Below are 20667 nucleotides of genomic sequence, written 5' to 3' on the forward strand. Positions count from 1 at the left end.
GAGCACCTTAACCACCTGGCCACTCTTAGAAAGATAATTATGTCACGTGTTTCTCAAAAGTAGTACAAGAAACTCTTCCCACAGTCTCTACAGTTAAACCAAAACAAGAAATTTACATTGCCTAAAGAAAGAGTTGATGTAAATGATCATTTTGGTGGCATATAAACTTTACCAAAACCTTTTTCACAATGGAAATCCATATGTTGTTAAAAGAGTTATCTTACTACACATACTTTTCTGGCACTGAAAGGTAACAAACAAGTTCAATTTGGAAGTTTCTCCTTTTACATTTTATGGAAACTTGATATTATAACAGCTCTCCAGTGAAATTAACAATAATCATAGACTTTATAAGGTATAAGATATCTTAAGCTTAGAAATAAAACCTACAACAAAGTTGCTTTCAAAACCTAGGCTGTTTATAAAACAGGGATCTTAGAAGATTAAACAGCAACTAGTTTATAGTATAATTACAGGGAAAGTACAATACATAAAACTATCACATCTTCAAAACTACTTTCACCAGAGGTGCACTGATAACTTTAAACTTTATTCAGAAAAATGTAATGTGGTTCAGGGAGTTTAAAAAATGTTATAGACGATGTTCCTTAGATTTTCTATAATTTCCAAACAGGATACCATGCCCATCCCCAACTGAAGCTGCCACAAGTTTCATCTGTTCTAGACAGTTGATCAATTTCCACAGTATCCTACAAACTTATACACGTTTTATTAAAATCATGGATCTTGTAATATAGAAATAGAGAAGAAAATAACAGTGATACTACTTTGCAGGAAAATGAACTTAAACATACAATATAAATACAGTTTTGAGACACCCTGTACCATGGCCACACTTTTCTACATAAATCTGGTGGATTTACTTCCCCTAGGTATAAAATGGGCAATAATAATACAAAAGACAGTAGCTTATCCAGCAACACCATTTATTCAGTCCTTGGTAATGCATTTACGCATATACAAAAATTTGTCAGTTACCATTTTCATCAGAACAGGTTCTATCTGATCTAAAATCATTACATTACAGAAGAAACTTATAAAAATGAAGTTATGGACACATGGTAGCTTTTTTTTAAACAATTTTATTTCATATGTTTTGGTTTGTTTTTATGTCTGTTGGTTGAAAATATTTTTTATGTAATTTTTCAACCTGGATAATAAGTTATGTCAACTAGAGAGTCAGGTCAGAAACCCAAAGTTTCAAGAAAAGCTGTTGCTAATTATTCTACTCCTGACTAGAGAGATGGCATCCAGCAATATCTGCCATTATTTTATGATGTGTCCAAAGCTGAAGATGAATTGCATCTCAAATCCCAGACCTTCCAACCTGCTACTCGATATGCTAACTGCTAAGTTACACACACAGCCCTCTCTAATTTGGAACACTTAGAAAGAGTTATCATTTTTAACTTATGATGACAATTTTTAAACCTTGTGTATAAAAACAGCTGGAAAAACAAATTTCGTACGATACTGATCGATCACACCAAAATATGCTTAACTTTTTATTACAACAGACACTTCCAAGAAAACAAGTGGCACAAAAGAACGTGGACAGAAAAATGAATTTCATTCATCTAATACACATACACATTTATAAAATACACACAAATAAGACATCATTGGCTATGTATTCTTACACAGAGAAATACATCTATTTCTTAAATGCAAAAAATTGTTTCTGCAAAATACTACTTTGAACAACAATCCAATAAGGGCTGAAAATTTTAGTATTTTTTTGAGTACAAATTAATATTATCATGTACTTTTGTTTTTGTTGTTGCAGGATACTGATCTTGTAAAATTTACTTATAGGCTTATGATTAGATTTCTTTAAAAAAGTATAAATTACTAATCATGCACCCATTTTCTTTCCTGTTTAACCATTTTAAAAATTCAATGTTAATATTCAAAAGTTTTTCTTTTGTTCAACTGACAGAGGCTACAACATGAATGACATTACATATTTAAATAGTGAATATTTCCCTTTTGTTAACCTCTCAATTCACATGGAATCTATTAACTGAATGATATGAACTATTTCAATACTGAATATTTTCTTTAACCTATAATTTTATAATCGAAGTATTCAGGGTTTAATGCTATATATATTTCAATATTCAAAAGCTTTTCTTTAATCTCTTCTTTCACAGTGAATCTATTATGTGATGTTAGATATTTCTATATTTAAGGATTTTCCTCTTTTTAACCTTTTACTTAAGACAAAACATCAAGTCAATAATGTCTGATAGGGCTATTTCAATGTCAAACTAGATAATTCTATTTCATTTGTAGAAAACAAAGTATTATTCAGTCTGGAAAAAAAAAAAAAAAAGAAGACAGTATTTATAACAAATAAAATTAACTACATTTTCTGATAAATTCCAGGTGCTGCTACACTCTAACCAAATCTTAGAAAGTTAAAACAAACGAGTAAGGGAGAAAATCAGAAACAATTATATTGTTTTGTCTTTCACTAAATCATTTTAAATAACATGTGAGCAAGTGCTTCTCTAAACTTGATTTTTGAAAAAAAGTTCTTCCACAGCCACCACAGGTCAGCTTGGAGGAAGCAGCGTGGGAATTGAGATGTCGTTCAAGAGAATTGATGGTCACGTAACTCTTACAACAAACATCGCACTTGTACATTTTCTTTTTGTGCAAACTGATATGTTGCTGGAGTGCCAGCTTACTGCAAAATCCCTTCTGGCATATTAAACACTCATAAAACATTCGCCCTTTCCCGGATCGTTTCTTCTGATCACGTTGGGGAATGGTCTTCAACAGTTTCGAACCAACAACTGTAAAACAAGACAGTACCCATTTTCCTTTTCAGAAGAAAATGACCAAGAAAAAATTTTTTTTAAAGTCTTCTCAACATTGTAGTATATTTCTTGTCTCACAGAAATAATACAGAAAATATTATACATTAATCCAATGATTTCAAAATAGTTTTGTTTAGATAACTTTAAATTTTACCAATTATCATCACTGAAAGATTCAAAATTGATTAATATTTTATTTTTCTAAAACAAGGCTTAAATATTTTCTTTCCCTCTCTAGCACTCAAAAATTGGTAAAAATTTATACGCATAAGCTTAACTTAAAAGGAATTCCTCTGTATTCCTTTTATTGTGAGATATTGTTGTTTGATCTTTTATAGATATTTAACACGTTCGCTGCCACCGGTAGTACTAACAATTACAACTAAAAGTTGATTGTGATCCACTGGTGGGGCACACGGCAACAAACGTGTTGACAAATAACAAACAGAGATGACCAGGAAAAACGTTTCCAAATAAACATAACATTTTCCCAAGATTGAGAACCCATCTTAAAACTTTTACTCAGTATTTTATTCTCTAAAAGTTAACTCCTGCTGAATGTACATATAAATTCTGAAATCTCCTTTAAATATGGAAGAAATGGAAACTTGTGTTTTAGTTGAAATATAGAAAAGATAAGAAAAAAAGGCAGTATACTACTACATTACATATAAAATAAAAGCATCTAAGCAGGATGACATTAGAAACAAAGTCTAGACTTAAAACATTATTTATAATTCAAAACAAATTATGAATGCATGAATATAAGAACCACATTACGTTAGCAAGATTAGAAACCATCAAGCTTTATTTTCTATCTAAAATTCTAGTGGTACAATTACAGAATACTTGTACAAGAACCTTTCAGAAAATTCACAGTTTTTACAATAAGGATTAGATTAATTATGCTTAATGTAAAGAAAGCAATAATAATTTTATGTTTAACAGCTTTTAAGTTATTTTAAATCTTAACCACAATTCCAAAATGTAGCTGAATTAAGAAAAAATACTTTGAAATAATTTTGTATATGGTTAAGTCGGTTATTTTTTCCAATAAATACTGCTGAATCATGAGGTCCTAGCATACAACATTTAATGTATAAATGGGAAAAATACAATATAACTAGATGTATCTTTCTTATGCCAGTCATAAAAATACATGTAGGAAAATTATTTCTCTGTAATTAACCTCCAATATGTTATGTATCAAAGACAATCTTCCAAGCTTTTCATAACCTATATAATAAAACGTCTATCCATCTTGTATTCCTAACCTACCGAACATCACCCTTCTACCCTTAACCTTGCAGTATCCAATCACCATTAATATTCCACTCTTTTATCACAGAATGTGGTTTACAGTTGATGTTTTTTAGCAGGCTAAATGTGATACAGAACGTGTATTGAATAATACATTATATCAATCCTTTATATGTATCTTTTTATAAGAAAATTTTGTAAGGAGCTTAACACGATGATGAAGTGATGTCTTCTTAACTCCAAAAATAGATGATGCTTGTTGAAATGATTTTCTTCCTACAATGACAGCATCCACTGCTTTCTTCATCTGTTCTTCAGTCCACGTGCGCCTCGAATTGCACTTTGGGAGCATGAAGGCTGACAAAATAAAACCATCCACAGTACTCAATTAATTTTCTGTCTCCACTGAAATTAAAAGATACAAGCATATGTATATACTAAATTCTATCTATATTATTCTGTATTTCAATTTACTTCTAAAATTATTTTCACTTAATATATATATGCAAGTTTACTCCCTTTACTTCTACATCAGGATTTTTTCTGTATCTGCCCCACCTCTACTTTCTGTATGTTACTATGCATGTAGTAATAAGTGATATTTTGTTTAATAAGGTGAGAAAAGCATTATTTAATTTTGTGTAAATTTACAAAAGAATATTACTGTACTCGTTTTTCACGCAAAGACAGTGATGGGCTAAAGAGTAATTGTGTAAACAAAGCAGTCTCTCATAATTTGTTTAATGCCAATACTTGCACCAATAGTTTGTACATATCCAAAAAGTAATTCCCATTTGGTCCTATTGTTTAAATAGAATGATTTTAATAGATTTTTAGATAGCTACATTATTTTAGAAAAGGAATAAAAAATGGTATGATTAACAAAATACCTCAAATGTGTAAACTGTTATAGATTCTGAATACTGTCTACTCTTTCACACTTTGTCATAAATACTAAGTTTTAGGACCTTTTTGTCCCAAATATATCTTATTCCTTCTTCAGACTCCAATGTCGCATCTACTGCTTGCTGTTACTTTAGCTCCTATCGTCCCAAGTATTTCTATCATTTAGCTCCTACTGTCCCAAGTATTTCTATCATTTAGCTCCTACTGTCCCAAGTATTTCTAACAATCTTTTAGATCCTGCTGTCCCAAGTATTTCTAACAATCTTTTAGATCCTGCTGTCCCAAGTATTTCTAACAGTCCTTTATATCCTGCTGTCCCAAGTATTTCTAACAGTCCTTTAGATCCTAATGTCCCAAATATTTCTAACAATACTCTAGATCCTAATGTCCCAAATATTTCTAACAGTACTCTAGATCCTGCTGTCCCAAGTATTTCTAACAGTCCTTTAGATCCTACTGTTCCAAGTATTTCAAACAATCTTTTAGATCCTGCTGACCCAAGTATTTGTCATTTAGCTCCTACTGTCCCAAGTATTTCCAATAATTTTTTAGATCCTGCTGTTCTAAGTATTTATAATTTTTAAATACCTATTGTCCCATGCACTTCCTACTAATCCTCCATATTCTATTGTCCCAAGTATTTCTCATAAATCTTTAGATCCTCTTGTCCTAAGTAATCACCAGATAATTTATAATAATAGTGTAATGTCAATAGTTTTGTGAGAGTAGTTTTTAATTTAAAATGTTATTGTAGACTTTCAAAATAACAACAAAAAACCTAAGTAGGGTAGATTAAAAAAAAGTTCTCAATTGTTGTATTACACTAACATCTCATTTTTACAACTAGAGTTATTTAAAAATACATTAGTAACATGTACAACAAGTAAATCAAGTTTCTCAGCTGCACCTATCAACTCCATGTTGCTTTGTGTACCTTACATGAAAATGTGCACGCACTTCACTTCAACAGATGTAAATATACTTTAGTAGACATTTTGTACAACATATTAAAAGCTTATCAAAGTTTTTAGAAAGGTTAACGTTAGGTCGTACAATAACATTACAAGTTTATTTACTTATTTATAATATTAAGTATGATAAATGTACAAAAGTTAGTGGTAACTTATCTCTTTATTGAATATAAGATGTACTTAATAAAGGCTTAACTAATATTAGGCCTAAGACCAGTACACTTACATATTTTGGTGTGTGTGATTAGAATTCTTTTGTATTAATTTTGAAATCCTGTATTTCAAGAAGTACTGTTGCAATAAAGATACTAATTTGACCACAAATGTTTTGTGGGTCTCTGCCAGTCAATGTTTATTAAGCCATATAGTAAGTCATCTTCACGGTGTTCAAACACCCTTAAATACCAAGTTACATAGCTAGTAGAGAATAATAAAAAACAAGAGACAGATATAAAATGTCAGTAAGTTTACTTAGCACGGTTAAAAGTTTTTTTTACAGATTTAAGATATATCACTTAACATTGTATAAACTTAACTGTACGTGTTAATTAAAAACATTGTTATTTTTGGGTGTTTTAATTTAGATTAGGAGCTTTTACACTTCATAAAATGTGATGAACGTCTGATTTCTGGCAGAATAAGTCAGTTCAAAGACTTTTTCCAACATTTCACTTGAACTGATTTACATCACAAAATATCTTTTAAAAGCAAGTTGAACTACTTTCTTCACTCACAGGTGAATGTGCAACACACACACAAAGAAGACTTAGCACACTCGCATAAAAATGTATGTCAATATAACAGCCAATCAGATGTAAGTATGAATTAAATCTAATTTTACTGCTATTATAAACTAAAAAAAACAAAAAAAAATTATACTGACATCTTAATTTATTCAAAGAAAATGACAAGTAAGCTATTTGCATTTTACACACCTATAATTATTTTTCAACCCAAGATACAAGTATATTTGTATAATATGGCTATACAAAAAATATATGCTGTCAAATGAAATATTTTAAATTTTATGTTTCATAATAATATTCAAATTAGTCTGACTTTAAAAAACAATATTAAAAATTCAGATGAATCAAAAACAACCTGCAGGTTTTGTATTATACAGAAAATAAATTTGGAGTATCCAGTCATATGACACCAAAATGTCTACATCTACTGGTAACAGCCTGGTTGCTTTAATTAAATTACATCGACATTTCAATGAACCAAATCTGAGAAAACAGTACATGTGTACAAACAAATTTAATAGGAAAAACTGTAATCCTTATGGATGAATTATAATAAAAATAACCTAAAACATCAAACCACCTTCAAGAGTATATCATAGTCCACACACTTTCGTCAAGTATAAGTAACTGTACTTTCAAACATACATCGTGTTTTTTTTTATTTAGTTCACTTTCTAACAGGGAATAAAGTTTAGGCCACTTACTTATATAAGAGCACGAACACTACATCATATAATATCATACACACGACTCACCTAGTACAAGATACTTTCTGTTGATGCTGAACTATGTTGATGTTTAATGTAGAAGTAAAACATAAGTCACACCACCTTGGGTCAAATTTTGTTGTTAGAACAAAATCTATCACAAACAGCCTTTAACTTAGCTACTTGGATTTTTTCTCTATGTGTCTGGATTTCACTTTAAAATAATGATGTCTAAACCTGTAGAAATTTTGATAAAGTGCCTGTCTCAGATCTTATAATTACTCATTCTGAAAGTAAGGATTGGAAACACTTTTTCTCATGATTATTTTTAGCAGTTCAAAACAATAATGAAATAAAAAAACAATTGTTTCACTAATCAAGTAAATTTAAAAATATCATTGTGACTGACTTTCATCCTGTCTTGGTTCTTACTCACATAGAATACTGAGCCACAAAGTCAATGTTACTTGGACCCTCATGTTGGTTGAAAGTTTGTTCTGTATTTATAACTCAATAGGAGTGTTAAATGAGTGCTCCATATAATGCATGTGACAAGCTTTCAGTCACATTTACAATATTAATATTATAGATGACTAAAAAACTGTAGGGTAAAAAAGTTAAGGTATTTTCAATTTATTAAAAAAACAACCACATACCTTAAACATAACAACTTAAAATCTAGACTACTATTTTGGCCAGGACAAACAAAATGAAAAATACATGCTGACAAAAATATAAAAAAAGGAGGGAGAAAAAAGGAAATATTTTTGAGTTTATCAACAAGTTGGGGTATGCAGATACAAAGAACAAAAAAATGAAATTTACAGATAAGTAAAAATGGTCTTAGCTTTGGGAAAAGCGTTCTCCTTTTCTTTTGGAACAGAAAGTATACAAGAGTGAGAACATAGAGCTTATAAAATAATAACAATAATTTCATCATAATAGATAAAAAGAACATCAGAATATGTAAACACAACAATAAACACTGAGGTAGATTATGCCTGAGCATTAAGACAAAACTTGTTACAAACTTGCAAATAGTAAACAGTGCTATTTCAATTGATTAATAGTATTCATCATTCTTAAAACTGTGTTGGAGAGAAAAGTAGCTTCAAAGTTGTAAATGGTTATTATTTTTATTACCATCATGACACAATAAAAAAACAGTAATTATGTAAAAAAGAAAAGTGAACATTCAAAATGAAACAGGCACTAATATGTATAATAAGTAAAATGTTTCTTTATATACCTACTGTAGTCCATTACAAACCACTTCAAAGAATAAAGACAGATTAATATCACTTGTTGTTTTCATCTAAGTGTATGAAATTTAAAATCTCATGCGTAATTTATGGTCCTTTTTCATATGTGAACTTAATGTGGTTTTCCATGAAAACACCTTCTGGCACAAGTGACATCTATAGTTCTTTCGCTGCACAAAATGAATTTCGACGTGTCTTCTCAGGGATGAAGCATTAAAAAACGTTTTCCTGCAATGAGGGCACTGTGTAGAGTTTCTTCCTTCTTCCAAGCCCTCAAGAGTTTCTTCATACTCATTTTCAGACCCTGTTGGAAACAAAACACCACGACTACAGTTGCCTCAGGTCACAGATACAGTACACACTTGCAATAAAGCCACAGATGGCTGCAAATAAATAGAGCAACCTCGTTCCTCCTTTCAAAACAGATACAATTACTTTTAACATTAGTTTGTGAACACAAAATGTTAAACTTATACACACTGTTAGACCCACACTTGATAACCAATGATTGTACGACTACAGACATGCATGAAATTAGATTCCATGTGTCATTTGGAGTTTATATACATGTACACCAGTTCAGTTTCAATAATATGCAAGATATGCAGGTGTGACAAAATGGTGTATCTGGCATTTCAATATGTTCACAATTTATATTCATTTATGTAAAGTTTGTCAAAGATTAATCTTCTCTGTATTTCCATGATAGTAATACTATATCGGTTTAAGCACAACTATGTAAAATTTAATACACAGGTTTTGTATACTAGCTGCATCTATCTGGTAGTAATAATACCATACATGCAGTTTTAAAAAATTAATACATACTATCATAGCGTGGTTAATCCAGTGTATAAATTTTACTCTAAAACTCAAGAGTTTAAAAATAGTATTTCTCTTAATCAGAACTAGCAATAAAAACAACAAACACTAGGCTGACAGTATTATTTTACATAAGATATTTATTTCTTCAAAGAGTACATATACACCACAAATTCAATAGATACTGATGAAAACAAGCCATAGGAAGACACAAAAGTAAGTTAAATAGACACCTCAGACAAAATGTAACATTCCTTCAAGTGAAATATGAATGATTTTTCTATATTAAAAATTGTTAACCAGTAAAACACTTCTTAAAATCATAAATAGAAGACACTCTCGTACAAAATTTTGCAGTTCAAAATTTGTTTTGTTTTTTACTGCTGAATACATAAGATACATTTTACTTTATTCAGATATTTTGATATAATACATGATTTTCTTTTCATTACATACTACAGAATAACATTTTAGAGGGAAGGGAAAGAGGAGGAACATTTCATGCAAAACATATGAGTGTATATATTACAGTATATAACTATTTCCATCACAAAAATATTGTTTTAAATGGATTTTCAATGGGTGTTTATTTGATACTAGATTATGCCATGTCTGACATTAATCATAAAATGTACAAATGGTTATATGTGACTGGCACCAAGATTTTCTTAGTGAACTCATTACTGTTCATAGTGCATCTTTCTCAGATATGTATACATGAATATACATACATACCCACAACTACATTCCTTATGATGAGAACTCATCATTAACGAGTTGGCATAAATATTCATGCAAGTTTTAAAAATAAATTACATACCATCTACTCATTAAGTAACTAAAAGTCACAGTTTCATACATAATCAGTTTAGTACATTGATGCTGAAAGAACATTTGAAAAAATCTCTAATTCAATTAGCAGGGGTTGGTGAAAAACTTAGTTTACTGGATTATAGGATGGCAGCATGAGAAAAAGAGCTAATATTTGTTATTAATGGAGCCTGGTCAAATTGGGCTTGCATTACAAATAGTGTGTCATGGGTCAGTACATGGGCCTGCTTTTCCTTATTTACATTACTAATATTGACAAATACATTAGTAGTACTTTGCTGATGACATTAGACTTAGGTATTTCTAGCTGTATTTTGGATGTACAACAATATTCATACATAATCCCATCAGTTAACTGATGCTAAAAAACATTTGAAGAAAATTCTAATACAAGTAACAAAGATAGAATAACAAGAAATTAAGATAAGGTGACAGAAGACCACTTTCACCAACAAATAATTCAGCTCGGCCTGAGAATGTTAATGAATTTCCCTCACAGTTAAAGAACCAAAACCTATAAAATACTCGTACACATATTGATCAACAATCCACTATCAAAACATCAGAGCTAATGGTGTCTTTTAGAAAATACGACAGGTGTTCCCCAAAGTTCTGGAAATAACTTATGAACATATATTTTAGATTACATTAATGAATAGGACTGAACATCTCATGCCTTACAAATCCTTTAAAATATTGTAACTGATGTTCATCAAACATGATTGTATCAAAAGTTTTTCATCAGCTTGATCACAAAAAATAGGGAGCTTACAGAACATTAAAAAACTGAATATAAAAAATTAACTTAACAGCAAAATATGGCATGAAATTTTGATAAAGTATATGAATACTATAAGAAAAGTGTTGATGATACTTTATGAAGTAAACGAATCTTGATTTTCTGTCTTCTAATAGTTTGGTTACATCTTCAATAAATCAAAAAGCTGGCTCCTGTAAGCTATAGCTCATGAATTGCTGGCTGATAGATATGTATCAAAACAAAACATTTAAAATAAACATATTAAGGAAAAATATTCTATTTCAATGGATAACAAAAGGGTCATTTGGCTCATCACTGCAATTCAAATTTCTGTACTATGACTAATAAAGTTGTTAATAAATTTTGGTAGATGCAATTCATCCACATCGTTCTTCAAGATATAGAGACAAACAAAATGATTCACACGAGACTGTGAGATGGTGAGGGGCAAGTAACTTTTCAGCAGTACATGTAGTCACTGGAGCCACCATATAGATTTTGAACATGGTTAAAACTGATGGACAAACATCCTTCAGCACAGGATTGTTGCACACTGCTTCACAAAAATAATGTACGGAAATCTCTGATGAATCTGGAAAGTTCTTGCCGATGACACTGTGCACATGTTCAATTTCATATTTCACACAGTTCTTTGATTCTAATGGCACCAGGTCATTTTGATAAATGTCAATCATTTCATCTATATCAATTGCAGATTGCTTGCATAGAGATTTCTCTATCACTGCTAGTTTATGCAAATTGTCTATAGGATATCTCAGAAACTGATTCAACAGCAGCTGCAAACACTGATTGGAATATACTTTAAAATTCAGATTCTACAGTCTGTGCAACATATGCACCTCTGTGCAATGCAGGCTCTTCAATGCCTATAGAATTAGAAGTGGATAAAACAGATTTGTAAAACTGTGTTGCAATGCCAGCATCATTAGCATCCTGCAGACGAGAAGCCATGCCTTCAATTTTTGAGCAGACAAACTGCACTGAATCTTTAGGTGACTGTATTAGAATGGGCGCTGGCTGAATTACTGTAAACAACTTCAGACCAAAAAACACACTGAAGTTCTGTATGCTATTAATAAACCCACAAGCTTGCACACACACATTTGATGGCAATGCAGTATTACTACAAGTTTCCTCTAGCCAATCCAACCAACTGCCATATTGAGCTACAAATGACATCACAGCATTGCCTTGCAAAACCCAGCGTGCTGGACACATATTGTAAAGTGGCATAAAATTGTAGCTATTACGCCATATTTTAATAGTATATAAGTTTTAAGTTCTTAATTTTACAAAGCAATAGTTAACAAAATCCTGAACCTCCCCTAGTGTGAGAATTGTGATATTGTTTTTTTTAACTATCCCCTCTTCTCTAATTTAGTAACCACCCCTCCAATAAGTATGAAATTTAACATAAATTACTCACTATAATATCATCATCACTTGGAAAAAGCAAATTTGTATTAGCTTTCAATCTTGTTTGGTTACAGAGCCATCAGAGAGAAAATCAGACCGCCCTCCTGCCACATCCTCCCTTTCAGGATTTGTCAGTAGTTTTATCTTACATTTACGACTATATTTGTTATAACTAACAGTAAGCCAAGGTTTTCATCTATCAAATCACACATTATATTACATTGTTTTCTGCACAAAGAAATGTAAATTACTTTCTGAGAAAATGTTTTGGTTCCCACGGGAATGCTATTGAGTAGTTGGATGAAGTTCTAATGGTTCTTTTTGCAGAGATAGAAAGCCAGAAAAATTGTGACAGTTACAGGATATTGTCTGCTTTTTTGCATGTTATCATTCTATGTTCTTTGTTGCATTATTTTATTAAATATAAATTTAGTGCACAACTACCAAAGTTTGTGAAGATACACTTAATATATTAAAAGTTTGTAGTATCTAAACTATAACAAGTACAAAGTGGTCACATGGTTGGTCAAATCAACAAATGAGGATATGCATGTCAATAAATCACCAATATTCAAAACGACATTCTATTCCATTACATGATTCATACACAATGTATATGCTAATTACTGAATGCATAATAAAGTGTTTACAAATACTTCATGATAATCATTTTGCCATTCATTCCATTTATTAGCACTACATTACATTTGCAACTGATTGTGTTTATATAGCATTGGTAACTAAACGTCACAGCTCAAAGAAATAATCCATTAAACTGTCAAACCTATATTATGCAAATAATATAATTGTCTTTAAAAATGTGTAGTGCACAATGGAGGGATTCATACATTTTGATAAAAAGTTTATAAAAAACGACCATTACACTCCATATATATATATATATATATATATAAAATATTTTTTATTTTAACCAATGTTTTGTCTTTGCAGCTTCATCAGAGTTAATATAGACAACTGTATATTAACCCTGATGAAGCCACAAAGGCAAAAGGTTGGTTACAATATATATATATATATATCTCTAGAGTGTCAAGGTCATTTTTTCTAAACTTTTTAGCAAATATTATGAATTAAATGATTACAGATGGTATTATTCTAACTGCTTTTTGTTGATTACTCTGTATGATTATGTGGTATAGAAATATAAATGCAGATGATCCAAAACATTAGTCAATAATAATGATTTACACTTCATTTTCTGCAAAAGCTGTTTAAATTCTACAAAATTTACTTAAAGCATAGGAAACAAATATTATGTTTGAGTCTTCTATAAATGTGCCCGGACATATGTAATTGTCTGAATGTTTAGTGAAATATAAGTTGTGTTTAAAAAATCACTTTCATATTTGAAATTAAAACTGTCTGTTTAAAGAAAGTTTATTCAAATTGAAATAATCAAATAATAAACCTAGAAAATTTTTTAAAAGAAATATCAGTAGTTGTGCATCGTCTTGGGCAATAGATAATGTTAAGTTTGCACACTAAAGGTTAGTGTTCAGCTAATCTTAAACCAAAAGTTACTCAGGAAAAAATATTTAAAATGTTATCATGAACTAGACTACCCAGGCACAGATAAATAGTATAAAGAAATTTTTGAGGTTAAACTTGCTGCCCCCCCCCCCCCCCCACTGTTTAGAAAAAGCTTGGCAACTATGAGAAGGGAATGTTCGATGTCCAGATTAAGAGTAACATATGTCATGCTCTGTTGTAGCCTACAGAGTATACAATTCTTCTTGTAATTCATAGCATGTGCATGTTTAACTGATGTCATGGCAGTACAAATTGCAATGTTAAGCATCCCTTCTGTGACATCATTTTAGGGTCTAGTGACTGACAGAAAACACTACTGTATTGTGGTGCAAGTGGTTAAAAGAGGTGACCGCCTCCAGGTGGCCTTTGACCTCCTTTTGGGGAAATAACTGGACATGTTAATTTACAAGTCAATAATTTAGTCATGCATATTTTTATATCAGGCTTACGATGGATTAACTTATCACTGGTACACTGCTTATCTTTCTTATAAAATGTCAGTGCCATGAGATATTTAATGATTTAAAAGAAAAGATAAGCTTGCATTTTTGTAAATTTCAATAACTAAATACAGAATTGTATTTTATATCTTGTGCAAGTATAATTACACTAGTCCTGGCTTAGTACCTATGTAATTCACAGTAGCTCAAATTGTTGATTTTCCAGTCCCAAGCATCAGACTAGTGAATTTCTACACCTCTGAAAAGCACCACTCATTATGCTAATCTTTAATCAGAGAAGTAGCAAGTTGCTTGTATTAATTTAGCTTATTAAAGTTTATTATATTTTACAATTGGAAGTGCTACTGATATGAAGTTATTTGATTAGTGGTATACTGAAGATGACAAAAAAAAAGGAGAAAATGTATTTACCTCCATATCTTTACAGCATACAGCCTGTAACAACCACCTTGTTCTGCCATACACTTTGACTCACCAATTTGATTGATCTTCTCAGGCCTACCTATATTTTCACTTGCAAGTTTGTATGAAAATACATAATTTCATGATATACATGTATCAACTTTCTTCTGTTATATGCTGAAAACAAAATTTAATTATAAGTTAATACATGGACAATAAAAGACCATCTGGTTCTTCAAGGTTTTTCTAGGAAACCCATCACTGGGAAAAAACTTCTCAAGAAATCATTGATACCTCTTTAATTTTAAATGATTCAGACCTCTACTACTAGCACTAGTAATAACATTAGTAACAGGTACTTATACCACGGCATAAGCTAAATATCCTGCCAAAAATATATGACTGTCTTAAGTGGAATATAGCCTGTCTTTTTCAGTAATTTCACATCTTATACTTATGTCTACAAGTTCTAGTTTCTTCAGAATACAGCAAAAGAAATCAAGAGGCCTTTAGACTTTAGTATATCAACACCCATATAATCTTGTAAATATTTATAAATTCATTTCCTGGTCCTAGCCTTATTTTCTCAGAAGAAAACAAGAGATCGTAGCTTTTACTCACTTTTAGATAAACCTTCCATTCACTGATGATTTAGTGAAAAGATAAATACTAGTAGTAGTACTAGTGTTACCTTTAAAAAGCTTAATTTTAAAGGATAGGATTACTACTGAATTATCACTCACATCAGTTTATTGAAGATATTCAAAACTTTAGTTAAATTTTCCAAAAATTTTGTTTACGTTAGTAAAGAAATAGCACCGACAATGATAACATGATTAAGACTTGACATCGTCAAGTGTTAATGTTACTGTACAAGTACAAAGACCTTGTGGCGAGGCTGAGGTTAGGCCTAACATTAGTGAAGTCACTGTATTAGTTAGGCTTAGTCCTTTGACTACAACTTTTTTTTTCGAATAGCCTGTTAACTTAAAATCAGTTACTTGTTAGGCCTGATTTTGCCGTTAAACACGAGTATCTTAATTTTTACTTTAGAATTTTGTTTGTTTGATAAATTAAATTAAGTGTAATTTTGTTTTTGCTGAAAGTTACCATGAAAATATTTACAATTTCCTACCAGTATTTTTCGATGTTCTTCTGTTTACTTTAAAGCACAAATTTGAGAAAATATAACAAATCAACGTAAGACTAACAAAATCACGTGATGACTATATATATCCGGCAGGGGCAAAAAAAAATTGTTTCGTGTTTTTACATATAAATATGAAATAAAGCACTTAAAAACAGTGTCGTATTTAATTCCTAATAAGGTCACTTACTGCACATAATTGCATTGAGACTAATAAATTGTGTTTTTTGTTCAAATTTATTTTATTCTTACTGTATATTTTTGTTATTGGCAGTGTTGATAGTGTCAGTATTCTAATATCATTATCATTTTGCACTTGCACTCTCGACAATTATATTGTTCTTTCGATTATTGGATTATCACAAACTAACTTGGTTTGTAGTGTGGTAAAGTCCAATTTATTTTACTTAATAATATGACCAAACATAATGTTGGACTGCATATTCTTTAGAATATTTCATTTCAGTTTTAGTTAGTTTATTAGAGAGCTGGCGGATTCCATTTATGTATAAAAGGGTTATTAAGGTATCAAATAATTTATGTTTGAAATTAAATTGTCAATGTTAAAATCATTTCTGGTTTGAAATTCATAATCCAGTAATTATTTTCACGAGCTACGATAGTAATAATTTTCAGTCAAATATAACGGTTGGTGTAAAATGTCTTTTTGCTTTACCGGTCTTATAAAGGAACGTTTAGAAATGGGTCTCACGCAAAAATAGCTGGTTTTTATCATTTTTAAGTAGTACGTAGCAGTTAATAAGGAAAACAACCAATTTTGTAATGACTAATTCGGGACCAGAAATTAATTATTATGATCATAAAAGAAAAGAAAACTCACATGAAATGAAACCCTCTCGAGAATATTGTTAAAGCCAAAAAACTCTACAAAGTTTTTACTTTTTTCCAACTATACTTTCATATCCTAACTCTACTTTTATTTTTACAGAATAAAAAATATAAACTTTACAGAAAAGCTAAAGTATGACAACCTATATTATGACTAAAACTGTATTGTCACTTTCTTTTTAATACGCTATTTCGTTTTAGCCCAGTAGAGGGTTACGCTCTCTCTTCGATCAACAGATAGAAACCTTAATCTAAAGTTATAAAAAACAAAAGCGATGGCTAAGAGGGTATGGTCAAATATCGTAATCTGTAGTGTGAAGTAAATGAAAAGAAAAGAGAAATGGACCTGGAGCAAGGGAAAATGTAAGAGGAATTTATTTACATATTTCAATAACAGTGATATGTTTGGGTGATTGCTTTTTTGTTTGTTTGTTGTTGTTTTGGAGGGGTAGAAGTTGCAGTCATGAAAGTCTAGGTAGATTATGAAACTGGATAAGCAGAAGTGGGTTGATGAAACGTAAGGGTAATCTCATAATTAGGATCGTCTGTAATTTTGTGTAAAAAAGTACTAAATAATATGATCGAAGATAGGGTACTGCCCCAAAAGAAAATATTTGTTAATGTTACAGCCTGATTTACAGCTATGTTACGTATCTGCTTGTTTGTTTGTTTTGAGTAGAAATTCTTTCCGAGGAGCTTCAGTAATACAAGTCCTTTCTTGATTAAACCAGTTTATTCTTCCACGATACAAACTTTCAGTACACAGTAGTTCCACAATCAGTACGTTTACGAGCACTTTAAACTTAACAATTTTTTTAATACACGCTATAAATCACAGCGCTTCACAATCTCAATAACTTCGCTCTCGACGAGTGAAAAACGCACACTTTACGGCTCACTAGCTCGAAACTAACAGAATCATAAATTACACGGAACTCAAAGTAACTACTGCTTATATACTAACGAAGAGGGTACCTCGAACACACCCGGACTTCCCCGATCATTCGAGAAACTCATCATGCACGCCACCAGCGCTAATGCGCCACCAGAGTCACGTGACTTCCGCTGTCGTAACAGCTACTTTCGCTAACAGAGCGTTAGTGAATGATTATATTACACATTTATTCTCACAAAACGTTAAATTGAAAATAGAATCTGTGACGCAAAGGCCTAATACTCCATCCTCTGCTGTGGTGTACAGTTTCTCTTTGCTTCAGCAAACCAAAGAAATTAAAACAGTTGGTCCTATATAATATCGAATAATAAACTAGGCGCAATTTCCATAATATTACTCACACATCTAAAGTAATTTAGGTTACTGTACAATGAGTTAAAAAGGACTCAAACATTTCATAAATGTTACTAAATGATGATTTTCAGCTGTTTCACAACGGATAAAGTACGCAATAAATAGAAATCTCCTTAATTATACTTGTAATAATATATTATTAGGTCTATTATATTTCCAACACTATATTCCTTATTCAATCCCATAGTGTTTCAAGAAGAAGAAATAAAGAAATATACTTAATTTGATTCAGAGGCGTCGGAACCGCACCCCTCTTTTATATAATTGACTTATATAGCAACTATAAGTTATATTATTAATTTAATTTTCTGGGGGACATGCCCCCAGACCCCCTTAGATTGAGCTGTTTTTGGCAGCACGGGGGCCACTGCATGTGTTTTGTTCAATTTACGTGTTTATTATCTTTTAATCCGTTTTCGTCTTTACTAGATGGCGCTAGGAACAGAATTTCGAAGCGAGATGCGATTTTAAGGTTAACCATGTGACGAGCTAAATGATAAACTCAATAGATGTCACATGTAAAGTACTTTTTAATTACTCAAACTATCGAGCTTCCATTCATGGAAAGCTGAAAACATGTCAAGCATAGAACTGAATATTAATATGTCTTGAAAAAAAATACTAATAACTTCTCGTTAGGTTTCCATATGTCATATAATAATTATTACAAATACATGTAACATACAGATCACTACTGTTAATTGGGTTACTTATAAATGAATAAATCTTACTTTTGATTTAGAAGTGAAGAAAACAAAACATTTCGTGTCAATTCTGGTTATTATTTTAAGTGTTATGTTTTATTTACAGAATGAAGATGCTCTACAATATAATTAGTAAAATATACCACTTCTATAATTGTTCAATCTGTATGTCCAATCTTTGTGTTTATTAAAAGTAACAATGATTAGTATTTATTAACTGTGACATGTTTTGAATGTGTTAGAAAATTCTTATAATGTAGCAAAACTTTAACAATTTTATTTCAGAACTTGTGACTGTGTATAACATACCATGGGTTATCAGATTCCTAGTGTGAAAAACTGGGACTTTTTTTTTTTCATACGGAGTGACACTGTAACAGAACCGAAACACTCTACAGTTTAAATTACAATAATACTTTTTACCACTTGCTAAATATTATGATGCTTATTTCATTGCATTTTCAAACCATAGACAAACAAACTTTGTTAAAAGTTTATATAATTAAAAAGATAATAAATTTAATAAAAATGCGCCTAAGTTGTCTTGAACCTACTCAAAAGAAAAAATGTTTCTCTATCGTTTTCTGTTTCGCCGCTGAGCAGGTCTTCAAATCTCAATTCCTATGCTACTCAATGGCAGGTTAGGTTAAGAAAACGCATCATAGAGGGATGGAACACTGTATTGTTGGATCTGTCTTTGCCTTGTGATTCTCATAGTGAAATATAAAGGAGCCGTATATAATGACAAGCTGTAAACATTGTTATAAGCCATATTTTGAATGTTGTAATTTAGATGTTATCTAGAGGGTGCATCACATTAAGACCAAATTTGTCCTAGAATATCAGGAATATTAATGAACGAGACGATTTGCAAAATATTTAGAACAAGGATTAGGTTATAAATACGAATGACTCAGTCAATTGGCTAAATAAGCTGGCAGTAAAGCACTAAGAAGATAAGAGTCATCTTCTAGCCAGTAGAGTGAATCAGTCAGTGTGTTTACTTTTTTTGGATCTGTGCTAGCTATCGCACATGTTGAGTTACTTGGCCTCTCCAGTGCCTCAGCCGCAAGTCTGAAGGCTTATAATGTTAAAAACAGGATCTCGATACCCGTTGTAGGCATAGCACAGAAAGTCCATTGTGTAGCTTTGCGCTTAACAGCAAACAAACAAGTTACAAAGTATACAAGCCTGTAAAAAAGCGTTAAGGAGGAAATAAAATTAATTTGTTATTATTAATTGGACTGGACTTTGAATTATTTTCATAAGATAATTTAAAAGAACTCACTGAAAAAACAACAATATGAAACTCACATTGAGCCTGTGACAATTTAATACTTTTACTCTTCTGATCGGCACATAAAAAAAGAGGGGGGGGGCTAAAAACTGGGACTATTCCAGTTTTACCGAGACGTCTGGTAACCCAAAATATACCTAAAACGGATGTCGTTTACTGCAAAGATTCAACAAAACGTAATGAAATACGCGAGTCTCAATCTAGCATCTTGGAAACAGACAAACAACTGGTAATCTGATGGTGCCATATCTGGAGAATATGGTGGGTGAGGGAGAACTTCTCAACCCAACTCCATAATCTTGTGTTGCATCATACGTGCCACATGTGGATGTGCATTGTCGTGGAGAAGAAGAGCACCTTTCTGATTGACGAATGAAGGGCGTTTCTGATGAAGGACTT

General features: G+C 31.2%; 1 long non-coding RNA gene across 3 annotated transcripts; it reads right to left on the minus strand.

Annotated features, from left to right (window-relative positions):
• Nucleotides 1-2861: 2861 nt before the first annotated feature.
• LOC111087216 lies at nt 2862-16178 on the minus strand. Of its 3 annotated transcripts, none has more exons than XR_002611936.1 (3): nt 14972-15695; nt 8686-11998; nt 2862-4463 (listed from the first exon to the last, which is right to left on the minus strand). It is a non-coding gene; the product is annotated as an uncharacterized LOC111087216 (long non-coding RNA). The 3 variants fall into 3 exon arrangements; XR_002611934.1 differs by having other exon boundaries at nt 2862-4511; XR_002611935.1 differs by lacking the exon at nt 2862-4463 and adding an exon at nt 16098-16178 and having other exon boundaries at nt 7041-11998; nt 14972-15139.
• Nucleotides 16179-20667: the final 4489 nt, after the last annotated feature.

This window comes from Limulus polyphemus, unplaced genomic scaffold (genome assembly GCF_000517525.1).
Source record: "Limulus polyphemus unplaced genomic scaffold, Limulus_polyphemus-2.1.2 Scaffold1886, whole genome shotgun sequence".
NCBI lineage: Eukaryota > Metazoa > Arthropoda > Merostomata > Xiphosura > Limulidae > Limulus > Limulus polyphemus.